The sequence below is a fragment of the Kogia breviceps genome, chromosome 3 (genome assembly GCF_026419965.1).
Source record: "Kogia breviceps isolate mKogBre1 chromosome 3, mKogBre1 haplotype 1, whole genome shotgun sequence".
Lineage (NCBI taxonomy): Eukaryota > Metazoa > Chordata > Mammalia > Artiodactyla > Physeteridae > Kogia > Kogia breviceps.
In genome coordinates, this window is record NC_081312.1 from 136,362,329 (window position 1) to 136,383,522 (window position 21,194).

The 21,194-nt window shown below is 45.8% G+C and overlaps 3 non-coding genes across 3 annotated transcripts; 1 reads left to right on the top strand and 2 right to left on the bottom strand.

The window, feature by feature from the left end:
• Window positions 1-14,495: 14,495 nt before the first annotated feature.
• LOC131753986 (U5 spliceosomal RNA) lies at window positions 14,496-14,611 on the bottom strand. Its single transcript, XR_009335038.1, has one exon. It is a non-coding gene; the product is annotated as a U5 spliceosomal RNA (small nuclear RNA).
• A 4,180-nt stretch (window positions 14,612-18,791) lies between these two features.
• TRNAR-CCU (transfer RNA arginine (anticodon CCU)) lies at window positions 18,792-18,864 on the top strand. The gene has a single exon. It is a non-coding gene; the product is annotated as a tRNA-Arg (tRNA).
• Window positions 18,865-20,901: 2,037 nt separating this feature from the next.
• On the bottom strand, window positions 20,902-21,016 carry LOC131753997 (U5 spliceosomal RNA). Its single transcript, XR_009335049.1, has one exon. It is a non-coding gene; the product is annotated as a U5 spliceosomal RNA (small nuclear RNA).
• Between the last annotated feature and the right edge of the window lie 178 nt (window positions 21,017-21,194).

Genomic DNA, 21,194 nt, shown 5'->3' on the forward strand with positions numbered 1-21,194 from the left:
ACGATCCAGCAGCCTCAGGCTGAATACAGTGCTCCCCACTCAACATGTGCGCGCGCGCGCACACACACACACACACACACACACACACACACACACACACACACACACACACACGGGTGCTCTGTAACAAAGCACCCCACAAGTCCGTGGTTTAACCTAACATCTCTTCTGCTCAGAAATCTGCAGTTTGGGCGGGGCCCAGCAGGAATAGCTGTCTCTGCTCCACTGAGGCAGTTTGAAGCCTGGGAGCTGGAATCATCTGAAGGCTCGCTGGTCTCCCGTCTGGTGGCTGATGCTGGTCCTCGGCCCCGTCACCTACCTGTGGCCTCTCCACGGGCCTGGGCTGCCTCACAGCCTGGTGGTGGCTGGGAGCCAGGGATCAGCGTCCTGAGAGAGAGCCAGGCAGAAACTGCCTCATCGTTTAGAACCTAGCCCTGGACGACCCACAGTGTCACTGCCATGTTCTGTTCTTGAGGAGCAAATAACTAAGGCTGGCAGATTCCAGAGAGGAGAGTTCGATTCCACCTTTTGATGGGAGTAGAGTCAAAGATGTTGTGGACATGTTTGACCACGGGACCACTTTGGGGGGACGGGTGGAGAACCAATGTGAACTGGGAGTCTAGGCAGTGGGAAGGCTCCCCACCGTAGCCCTGGGGTGTGATGGGAGGGGCGCAGGATGACAAGGAGTGCTCCCAACTCCTAGCCGAGCCCTGTTGGTGGGTCTCATCCCTATGATTAGTGAAGATTGGTCTGGGGGGCGGGGGCAGTCCTGAGGTCACAGGCAGGGAGGACCACGCCCCTGTGAACACCTAGCAGGGGCCTTCTCCACTGCCACCTCCCTCTCCTAGTGCAGTGAGGGATGAGGGACCCAGGAGAGCCAGTGCTAACCTGAGATCCCCACCGACCAGGGACGGTAGCCCCAGAATGACAGAGGCCGCAGGGACCACTGGCCCCCTTGTGAGACAGACAAGGCAACTGAGAGCCATGAGGAGCAGAAGTTGCTCAAGATCACATAGAAGTTAGAGGCAGAAGCAGGGCTGGAAGACAGGACAGCCACACCCCACCTGGAGCCCCTGTGCATTCAACCTAGTCAGGCCACAGCAGGATGCTCGGTACTAGACTGAGCCCCAGAGCCCCAAGGGAGGGGAGAGGGAAAAGAATGGGGCTGCGGGTATGTGAACATGAAGAGTAGGGGTGGGGCAGTGAGGAGAATAGTCATCCTGCTCAGGACAGGGTTGGGGGAAGCTGGCAGCAGGAATGGGGGAGTGGGAGCAACCAAGGATGGGGGCCCTGTCCTGAACTGAGTCCAGGCTAGAGTCAGGGAGTGGGACATCTAGGCCCATGCCTCTCCCACCAAGAGGTATTACAAGGACTGTTCCCCTGGGCCCTCATGGAGCCACCTGGGTCAGGGAGGTGGGGGGAGGAGAGGCTGAGAGGAGGGTCCAGGGAGGAGCCAGGCTGACCAGGAAGGATAGGGCCTTGCTCCTTGAGCTCAAGAGAGGTGTAGTTGAAACTGGAGCTCCCAAGTTCACAGGTAGCCTGTTGGTCACCCTGTGTTATGTGCCCATTGTCAAGATGCAGGGACTGGCCCTGCCATCACTCCAAAATGCCCACAGCCTGGCCCGACTCTGGATTAGGCAATAGTTTCTTCGATATGATGCCAAAAGAACAATCAACAAAAGAAAAAAATAAATTGAACACGATCAAAATGTAAAACTTTTGTGGTTCAAATGACACCATCAAGAAGACAAAAGACCACAGAATGGAGAAAATATTTGTAAATCACATCTCTGATAAGGGGCTTGTATCTAGAACATATCAAAATGGGAATTCCCTGGCGGTCCAGTGGTTAGGTCTCGGTGCTCCCCCTGCCAGGGACCCAGGTTCAATCCCTGGTTGGGGAACTAAGGTCCCACAAGCCACACGACGCAGTCAAAAAAAAAAAAAAAGCATGTGTAAAGAACCCTTATAACTCAATAATAAAGACAAGTATCCCAATGGACAAAGGATCTGAATAGACATTTCTCCAAAGATACACAAATGGCCAATAAGCACATGAAAGAAATAAAAAGTAAAACCACAATGAGACACCATGGTGATGTCTCAATGAAACATCATTGTACAATGACACCCTCACACACTGCTGGTGGGAATGGAAAATAGTACAGACAGACACCCTCACACACTGCTGGTGGGAATGGAAAATAGTACAGCTGCTGTGAAAAACAATCTGTCAGCTGCTCAAGAGGGTGAACATACAATTACTATATGACCCAGAAATTCACTTTCTAGGTATATAAACAAGAAACATGAAAACATATGTGTATACAAAAACTTGTACAGCAATGTTCATAGCTGCATTATCCATAATAGATAAAAAGTGGAAACAACCCAAATGTCCATCTGCTGAGGAGTGGATAAACAAAATGTTGTATAACCATACAATAGGATTTTATTTAGCAGTAAAATGGATAAACCTTGAAAACATTATGCTAAGTGAAAGAAGTCAGTTACAAAAGACCATATATTATATGATTCTATTTACATGAAATGTCCAGAATAGGCAAATCGATAGAGACAGAAAGATGATTAGTGGCTGCCTAGGGCTGGGGGCTAGGAGTGGGGGGATGGGTAGTAACTGCCAATGGGTAACAGGGCTTCTTTCGGGGGTGATGAAAATATTCTAAAATTGATTGTGGTGATGATCGCATAACTCTGTGGGTATATTAAAAAACATTGAATTGCACCTTTTAATGAGTGCATTGTATGGTATGTGAATTACAACTTGAAAAAGCTGTTGTTAAAAAAAAAAAAAAAAAAAAAAGGAGTGCCTGACAGGACTCAGTTCATGTAAGTGAAGAGTTGTTTGTGTTCAAATGATCCCATTGTTACAGGCAGAGAAACAGGGGTGGGCAGAGCAAAGTGACCCAAAGTGGAAGGGGTTGGTGAACGAGATAGAAAAGAAAGTGAGCTTGAAGGGATCTCTACTCCTAGTCTGGCCTCCCTGGAGCTGGGGGGAGCCTATGGATGCAGCATCCCAGCCTGCAATCTCTGCGCTCCTCGGACAAGGGCTTGTGACTGTAGGATTTTGCTGCCACCCTGTGGAGTTAGCGAGGATTACAGCTACAGGGACGAAAGCCTGATCTCAACCCATGTCTGACTGAAGCTTGCAGTTAAGATGCGCTCAGCCCCACACAGGAGAGACAGACTCAGCCCTCGGTGAGCTGACAGTATGGGCTTGAATTTTAAAACTGCAATTTATCCAAGTACTTGCTTGGATGGGTACCGGCAAGCTGTGGAAGCAGAAGAAAACGTGATTCATTGAAGGCCAGGATTAAGAAAGACTTCAAAGAAGAGTGGAGAAGGGGGAAAGGACACCCAAGTCTGAAGGCAGAGGGTAAGCAAAGCACAGGTAAGATCACAGCAGCCAGGAGGCTATCATTTGCTGCATGGAGGCTGGCATTTAGTGGATACTCAATAAATGTATGAATGAACGATTACTAAGTTTCCAGAGCATATGCTTTTTGCATGTCTGATGTATCTGAGGAAAGCCTTATGTGGCTTTCCAGGTGGAAGAGGAAGTAGCAAGAAGGCCAAATAGCCTGCAGTTTCCTCAGGGAAGGGAAAGAGCTTCTATGAAGTCCTTGTGCCACAGTGATAATGATGATTCCTCTGTTATTACTTCTTGTGATGTTTAACAGAACACCTCCGCATTACCTCCTGTGAGTCTTTTCACAGCCTTGCAGTGAGCAGGGCTGCACTTCCTGTCATCCTCCCATTTAACAGATGAGGAAACGGAGGCCCAGAGAGGTGAAGTGGTGGAACTGGGGCTTGAACCTGGGCCTCCTTTTTCTAAGCCCATGCTGGCTGCTGACTGAGGACAAGGCAGGGTGGGGGAACATGGGGCGAGGAATGGTCTAAACTGGCTGATACAGAGATTTTCTTCTCAAACACTGAGAAGAGATCCAGGAGTGTCAGACCCTGAAGAGGAGGGTTGAGGAGTTGGGGCATGTCCGAAAATGCATGTTGGGTCAGGAACCTGCCATAGCTCCCCAGTGCCCCTGGAGCAGTCCAATGCCTTTAGCTTGGCATTCAAGGCCCTCTCACAAGAGGTGATGTAACCCAATGGTTAACTGGTTTATGATCCCCACTCAGCCACTGACTGGCTGTGTGACCCAGAGGATGTCCCTTAACCTCTGGTGCCATTGTTTCCTTTTCCATAAACTATGGACAAGCGTAGCACATACTTCATAGGTTGTTGAGAGCAGTAAAGAAGTCAGTTATGAAAAGCAGTCAGGACTGTGCTTGCTATTATTATTATTATTATTATTATTATTAATCAGAGCAGAGCCTAATTTTCTGTCCGTCATCCTCACCAATCCTCCAAGCTGGGCTCCTGGCTTCTCCAGAACACGCCAGGCAGTGGTGCCTCCAGGCCTTTCTACAAGCTATTCCTTCGGCCTAGAATGAGACTGTTCGATCATCATCTCTTCTTTCCAGATCCTTCCAAACATCACCTCCTCCCAATCCTCCGATCCTCTCTGACTAGAACCACCTCTCCTTCCTCTGCATCCTCTCATACAGAACTATTTCCTTCTGTAGCATAAAATACACATGATGTGTGTCTGTCATGCCTGCTTGGAGAACTTAGGATGTGGGCTTCCTAAGGACAGGTGTTGGTTTCTTAGCTCTTTATGACCCTCCTGTGCTGCCATGGAGCAGCACTAAATACTCAATAAATGCTTGAGTATTTAGAAAGCAGGAAAGCAAAGAGGGAGGGACGGAGAAAGAAAAGATGAAGAGAAAGAAGGAGAGAGTGATGAAAGGTGGACTAGAGAGGAAACTGAGAGACACCTGAAGAGAAACCAGCTCCATTCACCTTCTAACCACTTCAGGGAAAAGAATGCAGTGACTGGAGACTTTGGGTCATTTGCAACTCTTCCTTGGGTCTTCTTTTCATCCCTTGAGCCACGGTATTGGAACAGACTTCGAAAACCTCAGGGACTTCCCTGGTGGCACAGTGGTTAAGACTCCACGTTCTTAATGCAGGGGACCTGGGTTCCATCCCTGGTCAGGGAACTAGAGCCCGCATGCCACAATTAAGGAGCCCACCTGCTGCAACTGAGACCCAGCACAACCAAATAAATAAATAAATATTAAAAACAAAAAACAAAAAACCGAAAACCTCAAAGTGGCTCTGGAGTTGCTCTTTAGCCCCTCTGAAGCTCAATTTCCTCCTCTGTAATAGAGATAATAATGATACTTATCTAATTGGGTTGTTATGAGGCTCAAATGAAAAAATAACTGGAAAATCCCTGGCACCTGGTCCATGGTAAGCACTCAATAAATGCTGTGTATTATGATGGTGATGGTTCGGTGATTCTAAGAATTCCAGACCTGTCAGAATAAAGGGCCGAGCACTGCTGGGAAGGGGCCGTGCTTCCTAAGCTTGGAGAGATGCCTATTGTCCTAGAGCCGGGTCCAGTGGTCACATAGAGGTCACACCGTGTCATGTTTTCTCCCAGGCCTTCCCACAGGCACCCCCCCCACTGCCCCCAACAAGACACACAATAAAGACTCCTGATTGCTTGATGAAAGGAAGCGGATACACAATTCATTTCAACTTTAGACCTAACCACCCCCCAACCTTTCAAAAAGAATTGCACACCCTATTCCAATTTACACACTGAACCCACATGGAATTTTCCAGCGGGTTCCGTAGCCTTTGAAGTGACCAGACCAGACTATTGATTTATTTCCAACTAACCTCTCTCTTTGAACCCAGAAGGGTCAAGGTTAATTATATAATAAAACACACTGTGCCCAGCTGCCCCCTCTGCGGGTGCAGGGAACCCCCAGACTTTTCCGAGGCGGTGAGAGGTGGATCGTGTTTCTGATCCCTTCCTCGCATTCATTTCCTTTATCAGGGCCCATTAAGAGGAAGAAAAAAACCCCTAACCCCTCATTTCCTCTCTGAGAGATAAATTTTAATTTGCTGGAAACCAACAAAAGGGATCTAAGCTACGTTTCCAGGCTGCACCCTGTGGTTGATAAATCTTGCTGGGAGCACCTCTTCTGGACCCAGTTGGGAAAGGCGGTGGGGTGGGGGAGGGAAGCAAAGGGGTGCAGACCCCCGAGTCTGCCTCTCCCACATAGGGGGAAGGGAGCCCCAGAGGGCCTGACTCAGCGGATGCTTCCAGCGTGGCCGCGTCCCCATTAAGCCTCTTTGCCCGTTGAAGTGAGTTAACCCACCAGCCACAGCTTCTCCTGTGTGAGCTCAGTTCCCACTTTCCCAGGTGATGGAACAGGCTCCGAGTGGTCTCAAAAGTGGTCCCACTTATCACAGGTAGGAAGTGACAGGGCCAGGACTGCAATCCAAGATTTTGTTCTCCTTGTAAAACAATGGATTCTTCCCAGCCCCCGCCATCCTCCCACCCCAGGGAAACAATGTAAATGTTCTTCTCATTTCCATCGTTTAAAGAAAAAAGATTCAAAACTGTTATCTAATATACAGTCCATTAGCAAATGTCCCCAATTGTGCCAACAATGTCCCCCTCACCTGTGTTTTCCCCATCCAGGATCCAGAGACTCACCCACTCCCTTGGTTATCCTGACTCTTTCCTCTCCCTTCTTCTAGAACAGCACCAGCATTTCCTGTTTTTCCTGACACTGATGTTTCTGAAGAAACAAGGTCAGCTGTCTTGCAGAGTGACCCACATGTGGATTTGTGTTTCCTCCTGACTATTTCGAGTGTCCTGTTGTTCTCAAACTCAGGTTCGGCCGCTCGTTGCTCAAGAATCCAATACTGAGAGACAAGTGTCAGGTAAAAAGGAAAGATGGCTTTACTGAGGAAGCCGGCAACCCTGGGGAGAAGGTGGACTCATGTCCCAGAGAACCAACTCCCCAGGTTTTGCTCGGAAATTATATAGGGAAAAGAGGAAGGGGCTACATGCTGGGGAGAGGGTTGTGGGATGTGTGATCAGCTTGTGGACCTTCTTCTGATTGCTTGGTGGTGAAGTAACTGAGAATCAACATCATCAACCTTCAGGCTCCAACCAGTCTGGAGTCTATGTGCTTGTGAACAGCAGACAGTTAACTTCTCCCACCTGGTGGGGGTTTCAGTCTCTGTAAAACAGCTTAAAGGATGTGGCTCAGGATATTATCTCTAGCCCTTGAGGAGGAACTAAAGGTCCTTAACTTTGTTTAATGGCTAAACTATTATTGTTTTGTCTTGTTTGACTGTTTTCCTTTGCTTCTACATTTTCCTCACTTCTCTGATTAAATGTATTCTTTGGAACTGGGGGAAGGCCTGGAGGCTAAAGTTTTTCTACAGACAAGCTGCAGGCAGAGGACAGGGTGGGAGGGGAGGCCACATCACATCTGGAGGCCCACGGGGCCAGCTGTTTTTGGCAAGGGACCCAGTATTTCCAGCTCCAAGGCCAATGCTTATTCTCAGCCTCCTGGGGGCTTCCTGGCGTGCTGGGAAGGAATGTGAATGGTTCCACCTGGGGGCGCTGTCAGCACTGGCCACCAGAGAAGCTCATTCTCTGGGATTCTTCCAACCCCACAGGTTGCAACCTTGAACCTTGGGAAGAAGCCTACCCATCGTGGCCTGAGATGCATTTGCCCAATTCTTCTCTCTGGCATGTTCCTAAGGTTGTGTCAAGACTTCATATCTCCATGAGGCTGTCATGACTCTAAGGCAGAACCAATGCTCCCTCCTTTTCTGCTTCCGCAGCCCTGTGTTTCTGCCTCATTGCATGACTTGTCTCAGTGTAGCAGAGGTCACCATTGATGGGGCTGAACAGCCTGGAAGAGGTGCCGGAGGATCAATTATATTACATGTCATATTCTAAAGAGTCCTGAATATTCTCTTTGACTATCTTCCTCCCTATTATCTCACGGCTTCACCTTCACCTCCAAACCTCTCTCTCTCCCCAACTCCAGTCTATACTGGATTTTCTCTTATTCTTGCCCATATCCCTCCTCCCTCTGGATCAATCTGGTTCTTCTTCAAGTAGCTCTATGCCTTTCAATCTTTTAAAATTAATTTAAGGGACTTCTCTGGTGGTCCAGTAGTTAAGAATCCACCTTCCAGTGCAGGGGATGCGGGTTCGATCCCTGCTCGGGGAACTGAGATCCCATACACCGCGGGACAACTAAGCCTGCGCGCTCTAGAGCCCACGCGCCACAACTAGAGAGCACGTGTGCCAGAACCACTGAGCCCACGTGCCGCAATGAAGATCCCGCAACTAAGACCCTATGCAGCCAAATAAATAAATATTTTAAAAAATAAAATAAAAAAATAAAACTCAGGTCTCCCAACTTTCAGTCCCAAACATGCAGAAAACTATTGGCATAGAGATAATACCTGTAAGAATGTGAACTCCCTGGAACACCCATCAATATTTTTAATATAGAGTAGTTAACCTCTTAAAAATAAATTAAAAAAAATAACTTAAGTTAAATAAGCAATACACAAAAACATTCTCACTGTTAACAAAAAAAAAAGTAAAATATTACGGAGGTCCCCCCCTCAATTGCCCCAAGCCCAGTCCCTCTCCCAGGGGTAATCATTGCTGTTGCATGGTATGGTATCCTCCCAGGCCTTTTTCCATGGAATTATAGATTTCCATATGCACCCAAGAAAAATATATGGTATACTAAATAATGCCATTTATATTTTCTGTTTCCAATTTTTGGTGCTGTAGTGGACACCGTTGCACCATCTCCCTGTATTCACCAATGTGTGTTTCTCTAGAGTAGGAATGAGAGGATTTGCTGGGTCTTGGGGCACAGGCCTGTGGAATGAACGCCCTGCGTGACTGTGTGTCCTTACTGTCTGCCTGCAGACCGTGAGAGGATTGAGCCTGTTTCTGTCTTGCACGGGCAACTTCCTTCCCTCCCAAGGCAGCTTTGAAGATCAGAGAGCATCCTGGGAACTTTGCCCATCGGTAAATGCCCAGTTCAGTCCCAACAAGCCCCATCTATCAATCTTAGCTGATTTAGAAAGGATTTACTCTCTAAGTATTGCAGCTGTATTCAGGTTGGAGTGATCTATTTTCTGACCTGGCCTCCTTCTCCAGTTTCTCGGTGTCCTACCTTCTCTCTGTCCCCTGGTCCCTCTCCATTTCCCTGACCCCCCTTCCCCACATACTTGCCTCTCTGACCTTCCAATCCTCCTCAGCCAAGCTGGACAGTAGCCCCAGAGCCGGGGCTGGGAATGAACGTGCAGCCCCCAGACCAAGGCCTCGCTCGAGTCCCCACCCTTGGCTCCTGCCCAAAGTGGGCACAGGAGTCCCACCCACCTCTGCCGTCATGCCTCACAGCAACCCTGCAAATGTTGTGGCCTGTGTATGTATTATTTATTCAAGAACACTATATGTTTAAAAAAAATCTAAGTCACAAAGCAAAAATGGCACCATAATGAAATTGTCATGTAATACAAATAAAACAACTGCATAAAAATACTTAGCATAGAAAAATTTCAATTAAAAATAAAACGTGTCTCTCTTGTTTTTTCTTTTTTTTAGCGGTACGCTGGCCTCTCACTGTTGTGGCCTCTCCCGTTGTGGAGCACAGGCTCCGGACGCCCAGGCTCAGCGGCCATGGCTCATGGGCCCAGCCGCTCTGCGGCGTGTGGGATCCTCCTGGACCGGGGCACGAACCCATGTCCCCTGCATCGTCAGGAGGACTCTCAACCACTGTGCCACCAGGGAAGCCCCAAACGTGTCTCTTTTCACATTCCTACTGTTCTCTTAACTGAGATCCTCTTTTTTTTTTCCCTTTTGTTTTGATTCAGATCAACGGAGAGGGCCAGTGCCTGATTTTAGTAACGGACGATAGCCTCCCTTATATGGCACAGACTAGATGCCACACACCCATGTTGACACACTTAAAACTAAACTTATGAGGTAGATACTACTATCATTATGCCTGCTCATGGATGAAATATTTCAGGCACAGAGAAGTTAAGTGACTTGCTTGAGGTCACACAGCTAGGAAGTAGAAAAGCTGGGATCAGAACCCAGACAGGGTAGCTCCACTGCTAGGATGGTAACCACTGTACAACACTGCCTCTTGGCCTTAATATGGGCAACTCCCACCCCCCAATTAGGCACATGTTTGTTTTCCAAAGCACTATTCTTATTCTGATATTTCACTTGAATCTCTCAATGACTCTATGAGGGAAGGGAAGACCCAGCTTATGGGCCAGCACAATGCCCTGCACCCAGCCTCACAGACAGACCCCAAGAAATGGTAGCTTGTGACCAAGAGCAGAGATGTGGGTAGGTCCCCAGACTTGGCAGTGCTGTGTAGCATGCAGCACTTGGCAGTGTGTGTGCATGAAGTTGTGCATGAATGCGTGAATGTGTGAGCATGCGCACATGCATGTTTGTGCATGTGTGTGTTTGAATGCACGTGCATGGTGTGTGTGTGTAGAGGGGGGCATGCACTGGTGTGTCCAGCCTGGCCATCTCAGCATGACCATGTAGCCCTGCGTTGGCCCCGCTGCGTCTTTCATCCCTGCAGGGAGCAGTGCCTCAGTCGGGCATAGTGGGATCAGCTGTGTCACTGAAAGCAAGGGCTGTTCAGATCATGGGCAGTACCGTTTGTTTCTGTCACACTCTTATCTTTACTCCCCTGAGCCCAGACCTTAGCATCATAAAATGTCAGAGCCTGGATGAAAATGGAGATTATCTAACTCAGGCTGTCCCTTGACAAATGGGGAGACCGAGCCCCAGAGAGGATATTGTTAACATTAAACACAAAATGGAGACCGGACTTGAGAATTCCCTGAGCAGATAAAACCGTGTAGGTCCTGAAAGCAAAATGAAATCCAGCTTATTTCATGAAGGTAAGTGAAAGTTAACTTAGGTTATTTCTTGTTAATGCCCCTGACAATCATAAGAGAAACTTTAGTCTTTTTAGTCTTTTTCCTAAAAATAGTATGAGATGATCACTTTAAACCTGCCAGCTGAAACCCCGTTGTAATCACCAGTCATTGTAAACGCTAATAACTTCCTCATTTTCACTTTATAAGCCATCCTATAACTTCATGCCCCTGAGCTTCGTATCAGTCTTTGAATTTGGAAGCTCCCAGTTTGCGAACTGTTTTTATAGGCATGATAAACTCTTACTATTTACTGATTTGGTGGTTTTAGTTTAGCTATTTCTGGATTTTTTGACAGTACTCACAGCTGGAGGAGGTCACCCAGCTAGTTAGGGGCGGGGCTGGGATGAGAACCCGCATCTCCCCACCCAGTTTCACACTCTCGCCACAGTCCTGGACTCTTGTCTGCAAATAATAGACCAAAGTTTCCCAGGCTGCGGCTGAGGCTGCTTCAAGGCTGGACAAAGTGGTCGGGAGTCGGAGCTGCTTTGATGTGTCCACCGCTGTGCCTTCTCCACCTTCTCCTCCCAGGGCTAGCACACCACCCTCTCTGGGTGAGCGCTCTGTTCTCATGCTGATCAGAACTCCAGTGGGTGAGTGAATATGCTTTTGATTAATTACAAACGGAAAATGAATAAATTCTTAGTTGATAAATGCAATGAGAAGAAATAGTAAATTGTGTCTTTGATGAAGGTCTTGGGAATGTTTGTGGAATGAATGAATGAAGCATGCCAGGATAACAGGAGCCCTCGGAGAGACTGAACTTGAGAGGTTCTTGGTCTCTTCATCAAAAAAAAGGGTGAGAAAGTCCCTTATGTCACGTCAGGAAGTAAATTACCTTTGAGGAAATGAAGAGGCTTCTCTATGGTGGGGAAGGGGTTCCCCTAGACAATAACTCAATTGTTCTGGAAAGGGGGTGTAATTAGAATTCCTGTGAGTTCTAGTGACCATCTTCGGGTTGTCCTTAGAAAGCCAGGATGGGAAAGGGGTCTTGAGGGGCGGGCTCTGAAAGGAGGGGCAGCTGGCACTTGCTGATTCGGGCTCTGAGGAAACAGAGAGGTGTGTGCTTGGGGATGCCCTCTCAGCTATATGGCAGGCTGAAAACAAGGAGGGGATCCCTTCATGCCCTGAAGACACCCAAAGCAAGGCGCCATCACTGAGTGGAGGTCCCATCTATATAATCAGGCCACTCAAGACGGCTGTTCTCTTGCTCTCTGGACATCCCCTGCTAGACCAGTCCCTGTCTCATCTACACCCAACTCACCTTACTGACCTTCCCTCTTAATCATAGAGCCTAATCAGTAAATGCCTACATACTTGCCCCCAGCCTCAGCTGGTGATTGTTCTAATCTTTAGATCAGGACATCTCCACCAAGATAGCTTATGAAAGGGGCAGTGAGGGGCATGCGCCGCTGCCGGTTTCCCTGGCAACTGATGAGCCAACCTGATGTCAATTCCCTCTGTAACTGTAACCTCCCTCTTTACCCAGGAGTAAAGACTGCTGGTGAGGTGTCCCTCCAGGATCTTACTTCAGCCATGTAAGCTCCCCCATCCATTAAACCACTGATGTCTCTGTCGCTGACTCCGGGCTCTTGCTTCAGTCTTGAGGCTGGGCAAGTACAGGGCTTGCAGGCCTGCGGGGTGAGCCCACCGCTGTCCTTAGCGTCCATGGGGTGCTGTTTGCATGGTGACGTGGTGTGGCCAGAGCAGTTCTGGCTGCAGGGACTGGCTGGACAGTGGGGCTTCGGTGTGGAAGGCACCAAAGCCTCTCAAGCCTCCAGAGTTTGGAACGTGTGTGTGTGTGTGTGTGTCCGTGTCCGACTGGTTTATTTGCCTCTTTCTGGATCAGGTAGGTCATGCCTGTTACTGAACACATAGGGAGGGGCTCCGCAGGAAGGCTCTGAGTTACTGCCTAGTTTTGGAAGATGAGAGCAATGTTTTATTTTGCATATCACTTTTAAACATCTCTTTTGTATCCATCCTCTCATTTGCTTCTCACCACACCCTGTGAGACAGGCAGGGAGGTACTTACTCCATTTTCTCACAGAGAGGACTGTCTCCTGTGGAGGTCATTTAATGAGAGACTGTCTTTCTCCTGCTGCTTCCTTTCACATTTCCTGGGACCTACTATTTCCATGGTCCTGACCAGGGACTACAGGAAGGATGAGAGTGAGGCTGTCGGGTGAAGCTTCTAGGCTGGGAGGAAAGCCAAGCCACAGGGTGACATCCAGCAGAACGTCTGAAACCAGGTGTGGTGACTTATCACTGGGATAAGTGTTCAGAAAGGGAGTGTCTAGGTCTTTTCCTTTTCCAAGAGTATTAAAATCTGTTGAGTGCCATGAACATTCCTCTTGAAGCGATAGAAAAATTTCAGAGAAAGTAAACAGAAAAGTATACTGAAAATATAAACAGAAATTAGTGAGGAAGAAAAAGATACACTGGAGAGAAACGTCAAACTCCAAATTTAGCTCTTTGAAAAAGAAAACTAATAAAATTGACTACTTTTTTTTTTAATTTTTAATTTTATTTTATTTTTGGCTGAGTTGGGTCTTCGTTGCTGCGCACAGGCTTTCTCTAGTTGCAGCGAGCAGGGGCTACTATTTCTTGCAGTGCGTGGGCTTCTCATTGTGGTGGCTTCTCGTTGCAGAGCATGGGTTCTAGGCGTGCAGGCTCAGTAGTTGTGGCACACTGGCTTAGTTGCTCAACGGCATGTGGGATCTGCCCAGACCAGGGCTTGAACCCGTGTCCCTTGCATTGGCAGGCAGATTCTTAACCACTGTGCCACCAGGGAAGCCCCAAAATGGACAAATTCTGACAAGATTTATCAGATCAAGAAAAAAAGAAGACATAAATAAATAAATAAATAAATAATATTGAGAATGAGAAAAAGGGACATAACTGAAGAGACGGCAAAAATCTAAATAATAGATTATGAACAACTGTGTGCCAATAAATCTTAAAACTGCAGAAAAGGTATTATCTATGTATCTCTCTTAGAAATAATGACTCAAGAATAAATAGAAAAGTTAAATATAACTAATAAAGACAGGAATCACTAGCAAAGCGCCAGGTGTAGAATGACATTTTACCATTTGAAACAACATGGATGGAACTGGAGAGTATTATGCTAAGTGAAATAAGTCAGTCAGACAGAGACAAATACTGCATGCTCAGTTATATGTGGAATCTAAAAAATAAACGAACGTAACAAAACAGACCCACAGAACAAACTAGTGGTAACCAGTAGGAAGAGGGAAGGGGGAGTGGGGCAAGATAGGAGTAGGGGATTAAGAGGTACAAACTACTATGTATAAAATAAATAAGCAACAATGATATATTGTACAGCATACGGAATATGACCAATATTATAATAACTTTAAATGGAGTATAATCTGTAGAAATGCTGAGAAACTATATATCTGAAACTAAAATAATATTGTGTGTGTGTGGTGTACGAGGACCTCGCTCGTTGTTGAGCGCAAACTATTTCCAAGCTCTCCACGTTGATTTTGTTTGATAACGAAACTACGAAAAAGCTTAAGAAACTGTTCTTAAGCCCCCCGGCCCCAATGTTAAGTCTGATTTTACGACAGCTTAAAGTAGCCTTGCCGAAGCAAGGCCTCAAAAAATTAGTTTAAAACTCAGAGTTGTTCCTCTCCACGGAAATCTTTAGTAAAAGGCGAAAGATTTATACGATCTGAAGAGAAACCAGAGTATGACAAACGCTGTTGAAACTCACACCTGGGGTAAGAGAAACTCCTAGAACACTGATAGTGGCTAGTTAACACCAAGATCCAGTGCCTGAACAAAAATATCTAGACTAGTCTGTAAATAAAGGGTCTAATTTTAGAAAATATAAGTAGAAGATAATTTAAAATTTTGCCATTTTAAACTTGTACTATGTGCAGTGCACTGTGGGTATGCAAATAAGGCAAGCCCGCGTCCTTTCTGTTCGGGAAAGATCTTAGTATTCACACAGTGCCCCTGCGTCACCACTAGGCGGCGAAGCGGAGGATTGGCAGGATGGCATTCACACGCCGGACTGATCAGAGACCCAGGTTTTATGTTTTGTACATTTGTATGTCTGAGTTTGATTTCTGTTAAAGACTTTGCTGTTAAATTGGAAAAGAAAAAAATAGCAAGTAAATAATCGGCACAAAATTCAGGACCGTGGTTTCTCCCTTTGGTGGAGTGAGGGCATTCGGGAGTTTTAAAATTTGACAATTTCCTTTTTCTTAAAATGAGTGGTGGGCGCACAGGTGTTTTGTCTGTTTTGCACCGTGCACGTCCGGGATGTACACTCTAGAATATTATGCCGTTTGTGAAAAATTCGTAGCAGTGTCCTCTTTAAAATTGCAGCTTGCGGAATTCCCTGGCGGTCCAGTGGTTAGGACTCGGAGCTTTCACTTCCTGGGCCCGGGTTCCATCCCTGGTGGGGGAACTAAGATCACTTTAAGCTGTGCTGGAAAAAAAAAAAAATTGGAGATTGCGCCCTCCGCTCGGTTTCAGGTTTCCTCCTCCTCATCTGATGCTACTTATGGCGATGAAATCTTGTATTTCAGCTTCAGACCTCGAGTCTCATCCTGCGTTTTTAAAATGAGCTGTACTCTCCTCAGCGGTGCTCAGCTGCTGGGTCGCCCAGCCTACACAGACTCCTTCTTAACTATTGTAGTAACTGAACCATCTTGGGAAAGGAAAATGAAGCTCCTTTTGTTTTTTTCTGGCAGCTGTGTCAATGTTCCACTTCCCAACTTTGAAACATTCTCTGAGCTGTCATGTTTGTTTGCATTTCTTTTTGCTGGTTTTTTTTTTTTTTTTTTTTTTTTTTTTTCTGCGGTACGCGGGCCTCCCACTGTTGCGGCCTCTCCCGCTGCGGAGCGCAGGCTCCAGACGTGCAGGCTCAGTGGCCCAGGGGCCCAGCCGCTTCGCGGCATGTGGGATCTTCCCGGACCGGGGCACGAACCCGCGTCCCCTGCATCGGCAGGTGGACTCTCAACCGCTGCGCCACCAGGGAAGCCCTTTTTGCTGGTTCTTTTGCTAACAAGTCGATCACATTTGACATATATTTGATTTAAATTTGTCTAATACATTTTAAAAACAGCTTTTGGAGGGATATAATCCACTTACCATAAAGTTCACCAATTTAACGTGTACAATTCAATGGTTTTTAGCATATTCACAGAATTGTGCGATCATCACAATCTAGTGGGGTTTTTTTTGTTTTTTGTTTTTCAGGTTTTTTTGGCCTTCCCCGCGGGGCATGTGGAATCTTAGTTCCCCCAACAGGGATGGAACCTGCCCCTCCTGCAGTGGAAGCTCAGAGTCTTAACCACTGGACCACCAGGGAAGTCCCCACAGTGTAATTTTAGAACATCTTTCATCAACCCAAAAAGAAACTGTACCCATTAGCAGTTATTCCCCATCTTCTCCATCCCCCAGCCTCTACCAAACACTAACCTACTTTCTGTTTGCACCTACTCTGCATTTCATATAAATGGAAGCATAAAACCTGTGGCTTTTTGTGACTGGCTTCTTTCACTTAGCATAATGTTTGTGAGATTCATTCATGCCTACGTTTGTTTTGTTTTGTTTTTTCCTACATTTGTTTTGATACTCTTTTGCATTCTTGCTGTATTTCAGAGAGTAATGGGGAGTTAAAGACCCATAAAATGCAGAGTTCCAGCCCTAGGATGATAGCTGTTACCTCACAGGGCTTGGCCTGGAGCTAAGGCACTGAGGGGACAGGAAAGGAGCAACTCTCTGAAGAGTGTTTCCCTGCTCCGAGATTGTAGGGGACCTTTGGTCTCCTTCATTCTAGAAGGTCCTGGGCAGCTTTCACTGGTTAGAGGACCATAAGGAAGGTTACTTTTTTTTTTTTTAAAGTAAAGAAAGAGCTACTTTTCACAGTGGGTATTCAATTAATAGGACACATTACTTTTATTTATTTATTAATTAAATTTTGTTTATTTTTGGCTGCATTGGGTCGTCATTGCTGCGTGCTGGCTTTCTCTAGTTGCGAAGAGTTGGGGCTACTCTGTTGTGGTGCATGGGCTTCTCACTGCGGTGGCTTCTCGTTGCGGAGAACGGGCTCTGCAGCATGTGGGATGTTCGCGGACCAGGGCTCGAACCTGTGTCCCCTGCATTGGCAGGCAGATTCTTAACCACTGCGCTGCCAGGGAAGTCCCTAGCCTTGCCTGTTCTTGTGGATTGTTCTCTGGTTCCTATTTGTTGTGGCTGGATTCCAGAGGCCACAGCTACAATTGGCAGGTCTGAGAGTTGGAACGACGCCTAACCCTTTCCGGTTCTGCAGTGGAGAAGCGTGCTCCTGTGGAAGGTGAACTGAGCCTCTAGGTCTCAGCTCTTGTCCCTTGCTGATTTCTGCTACAACGTCTGTTTGCCACAAGGAGGTGCTGCTTCCCTTTTAGTGTTCAATTCCTGCCACAAGGCCCACCTCTTAAGGACAGGGATTCCAACGTTTTGCTCTCAGGCCTCAGTGAAAGAATTTTGAAACTATGTTTCTCTTGCATATTTTAAAGATCATACGTACAGTTTTCCTAAGATAACTTACAACGTGATATGTTTAAATAGATGCAAAAGATGAATATTGTGCATTGTAAATATTGATACTCTAAATTGTTACATCACTTTTTTTTTTTACATCATTATTGGAGTATAATTGCTTTACAGTGGTGTGTTAATTTCTGTTGTATAACAAAGTGAATCAGCTATACATATACATATATCCCCATATTTCCTCCCTCTTGCATCTCCCTCCCACCCACCCTATCCCACGCCTCTAGGTGGACACAAAGCACCGAGGTGATCTCCCTGTGCTATGCAGCTGCTTCCCACTAGCTATCTGTTTTACTTTTGGTAATGTATATATGTCAGTGCTACTCTCTCACTTCGTCCCAGCTTAACCTTCCCCCTCCCTGTGTCCTCAAGTCCATTCTCTACATCTGCATCTTTATTCCTGTTCTGCCCATTACACCTCTTTAAATTGTAACCGGTGGAAGGTAAATACCCAAGAAATTTGATACCTACCATCTGTAATTTTTTTTAATAAATAAATTTATTTTTGTATTGGCTGCATTGGGCCTTCGTTGTGGTGCGTGGGCTTCTCATTGTGGTGGCTTCTCTTGTTTCAGAGCACAGGTGCTAAGCACGCGGGCTTCAGTAGTTGTGGCTCGTGGGCTCTAGAGTGCAAGCTCAGTGGTTGTGACACATGGGCTTAGTTGCTCCACGGCATGTGGGATCTTCCCAGACCAGGGTTTGAACCTGTGTCCCCTGCATTGGCAGGCAGATTCTTAACCATTGCGCCACTAGGGAAGTCCCTGTCATGTTTTTTATTTTTTAAGTTTTTGCATAATTCCTTTTGATTCTTGAACTTTTTTTCCCGCTTCCATTTCCCCAAGAATTTAAGACAATTATATTTTTATACCTGAAAGTATTTTATTGATCACCCAGTCATATTCTTCTATGACAAAATAAGTACATTAATTGAATTTTAAAACTTTTTTCACATCCTTTAATCTTAAAATTTTTAAAAAATATTTATTTATTATTTAGGCTGCTCTGGGTCTTAGTTGCGGCACGTGGGATCTTTGTTGTGGCATGTTTAGTTGCGGCATGGACTCTTAGTTGTGGCATGCAGACTCTTAATTGTGGCTTGCATGCGGGATCCAGTTCCCCACCCAGTGATCGAACCCGGGCCCCCTGCTTCGGGAGTGTGGATTCTTACCCATTGGACCATCAGGGAAGTCCCTGAACTTAAAATTTTATGCACTAATGTTTTTCTTCTGGATTGACTTACTACAGTTATTAGTACATGCTTGATCAATACAACATAAATATATTACAACTTTTGATAATTATTAAACATAAAAGTGTCGGGACTTCCCTGGTGGTCCAGTGGGTAAGACTCTGCACTCCTAATGCAGGGAGCCCAGGTTCAATCCCTTGTCGGGGAACTAGATCCCGCATGTATGCCACAACTGAAGATCCCACACGCTGCAACAAAGTTCCCACATGCTGCAACTAACACCCAGAGCAGCCAAAATAAATAAATATTTAAATAAATAAATAAAGTTTCCAAGAGATACTTTCCACCTCTTACATTGGCAGAGAACAACAACAAAAAATTTTTTTTTAAGTCATTTTTTTGGAACAGCATTTCTTAATTAGGTTTTTTTTTTTTTTTTTTTTTTTTTGTGGTACGTGGGCCTCTCACTGTTGTGGCCTCTCCCGTTGCGGAGCACAGGCTCCGGATGCGCAGGCTCAGCGGCCATGGCTCACGGGCCCAGCCGCTCCGCAGCATGTGGGATCTTCCCGGACCGGGGCATGAACCCATGTCCCCTGCATTGGCAGGCGGATTCTCAGCCACTGCGCCACCAGGGAATCCCCAGCATTTCTTAATTAGATGGATGTGTAGTATTGGGTTGGCCAAAAAGTTAGTTCAGGTTTTAACATCTTCCGGAAAAACCCGAATGAACTTTTTGGCCAACCCAATACTTATTGCTAGAGAAGACAGAGTTCAGTTTCAATGCTTCCCCCCGCCCCCATTTTTATAGCTGTAACCTGAGAAAGCTTTTCCCCATAAATCAGTAGATGGAAGGGGTTTCAACAGTGTCACTCACTCCTGTGACCAAATAGAACTTGGGTCTGCTCGCCCACACGTCCAGTAAAGCCATTCCCCTGACACTGGGTTCTGGTGAAGGAAAGTGCAGCATTCATTGCAGGGCGCCAAGCAAAGAACCCAGGTAGTTAAGCCCTGATGGTTTTCAGGAAGATGTTTCTAAAGATAGGGTGCAGGAGAGGGTTGTGGTGTGAGTAATCAGCTGTGGACATTCTTCTGATTGGTTGGTGGTGAAGTAATAGGGAATCAACATCATCAGTCTTCAGGTGGTTCCAATGCATCTGGGGTCTTTGTGCTTGTGGTCAGCATACAGTTAACGTCTTTCTTCTGATGGGGATTTCAGTCTCTGCAAAACAGCTCAAAGAATATAGCTCAGAATATTATCTGTAGACCTTGAGGGGGAACTAAAAGTCCTTGACTTTGTTTAATAGCTGAACAATTTTGTCTTGCTTGACTGTTTTCCCTTGTTTCTGCATTTTCTCACTTCTCTGCTTAAGTTTATTATTTGGAACTCGTGGAAGGCCTAGGAGGCTAAAGTTTTTCTACAAACAGGAAGCAGGCAGAGGACACTGTGTGTGTGTGTGAGCGTGTGTGGGGGGGTTCTGACCTGGGAAGACACCATAGTGTCCTGCTTCGTTATACTACCATATAATGAATTATCAGGTGACAACTGAACTAAGACCTCCTTAAACTCTGATGAAAGAAACAATTTGGAGCTCTTTTATTTTTATTTTATTTGTTTATTTTGCTTGCATGGGGTCTAAGTTCCAGCCTGCAGGCTCCTGCACTGGAAAACGGATTTTTAAATCACTGGACCACCAGAGAAGTCCCACTCAATGATTACTTATATTATCCACACATAGAACATACAACGTTTTAGAAAAACCCATTTGATTAAGTAAACTGTGTTATTAATGTCAATTTTACCTGTTTCTCTTTGATCAGGCTTCTTTTTTTAAAAATGATGATTTTCCCTTTTACTTCAGTATTTTTTTAGGCTGTACTGGGTCTTAGTTGCAGAATGTGGGTTTCTTAGTTCTGGCATGTATGCATACAGAATCCAGTTGGATTGAAAATGGGTATCCTGTATGGGGACCAGAGAGTTTTATCCACTGGATCACCAGGAAAGCCCCAATCAAGCCTTTATCTGCATTTCACCTGTAAAATATGTAATTCTGTAACCCCCCCCAGAGACTAAAGAACATAAAAAAAAAAAACCTAGAAACACCGAAGAACTACACCTAGTGAAACATAGATTTCTAGAAAATTTTTTCAGTTTAATACATCTACATATATAGCCAAGCACTTGGAAGTAGTTTTATTCTTAAAAGCAAAAAGTATTAATCCTTCCATTTTTTTACCCCAGTTAGGCAGCCTTGCCAAAGCAAGGCCTCAAAAAATTATTGTTAAGACTCAGTTGTTTCCCTCCACGGAAATCTTTAGTAAAAGGCGAAAGATTTATTCGGTATGAAGAGAAACCAGAGTATACCTAACAGTCTTTGTAAGTCATTTTTCCAGTAACTACAACTCCTAGTTCACTGATGGTGGCTATTTATCCCCAGAGTTACTGCCAGAATAAATTTATTACAGGAATTCTGAAAATAATATTTTCATACTTAGAAAAGTTGAGTAAGAGAATTTTTTATTAACTTGAAAACAATTAAA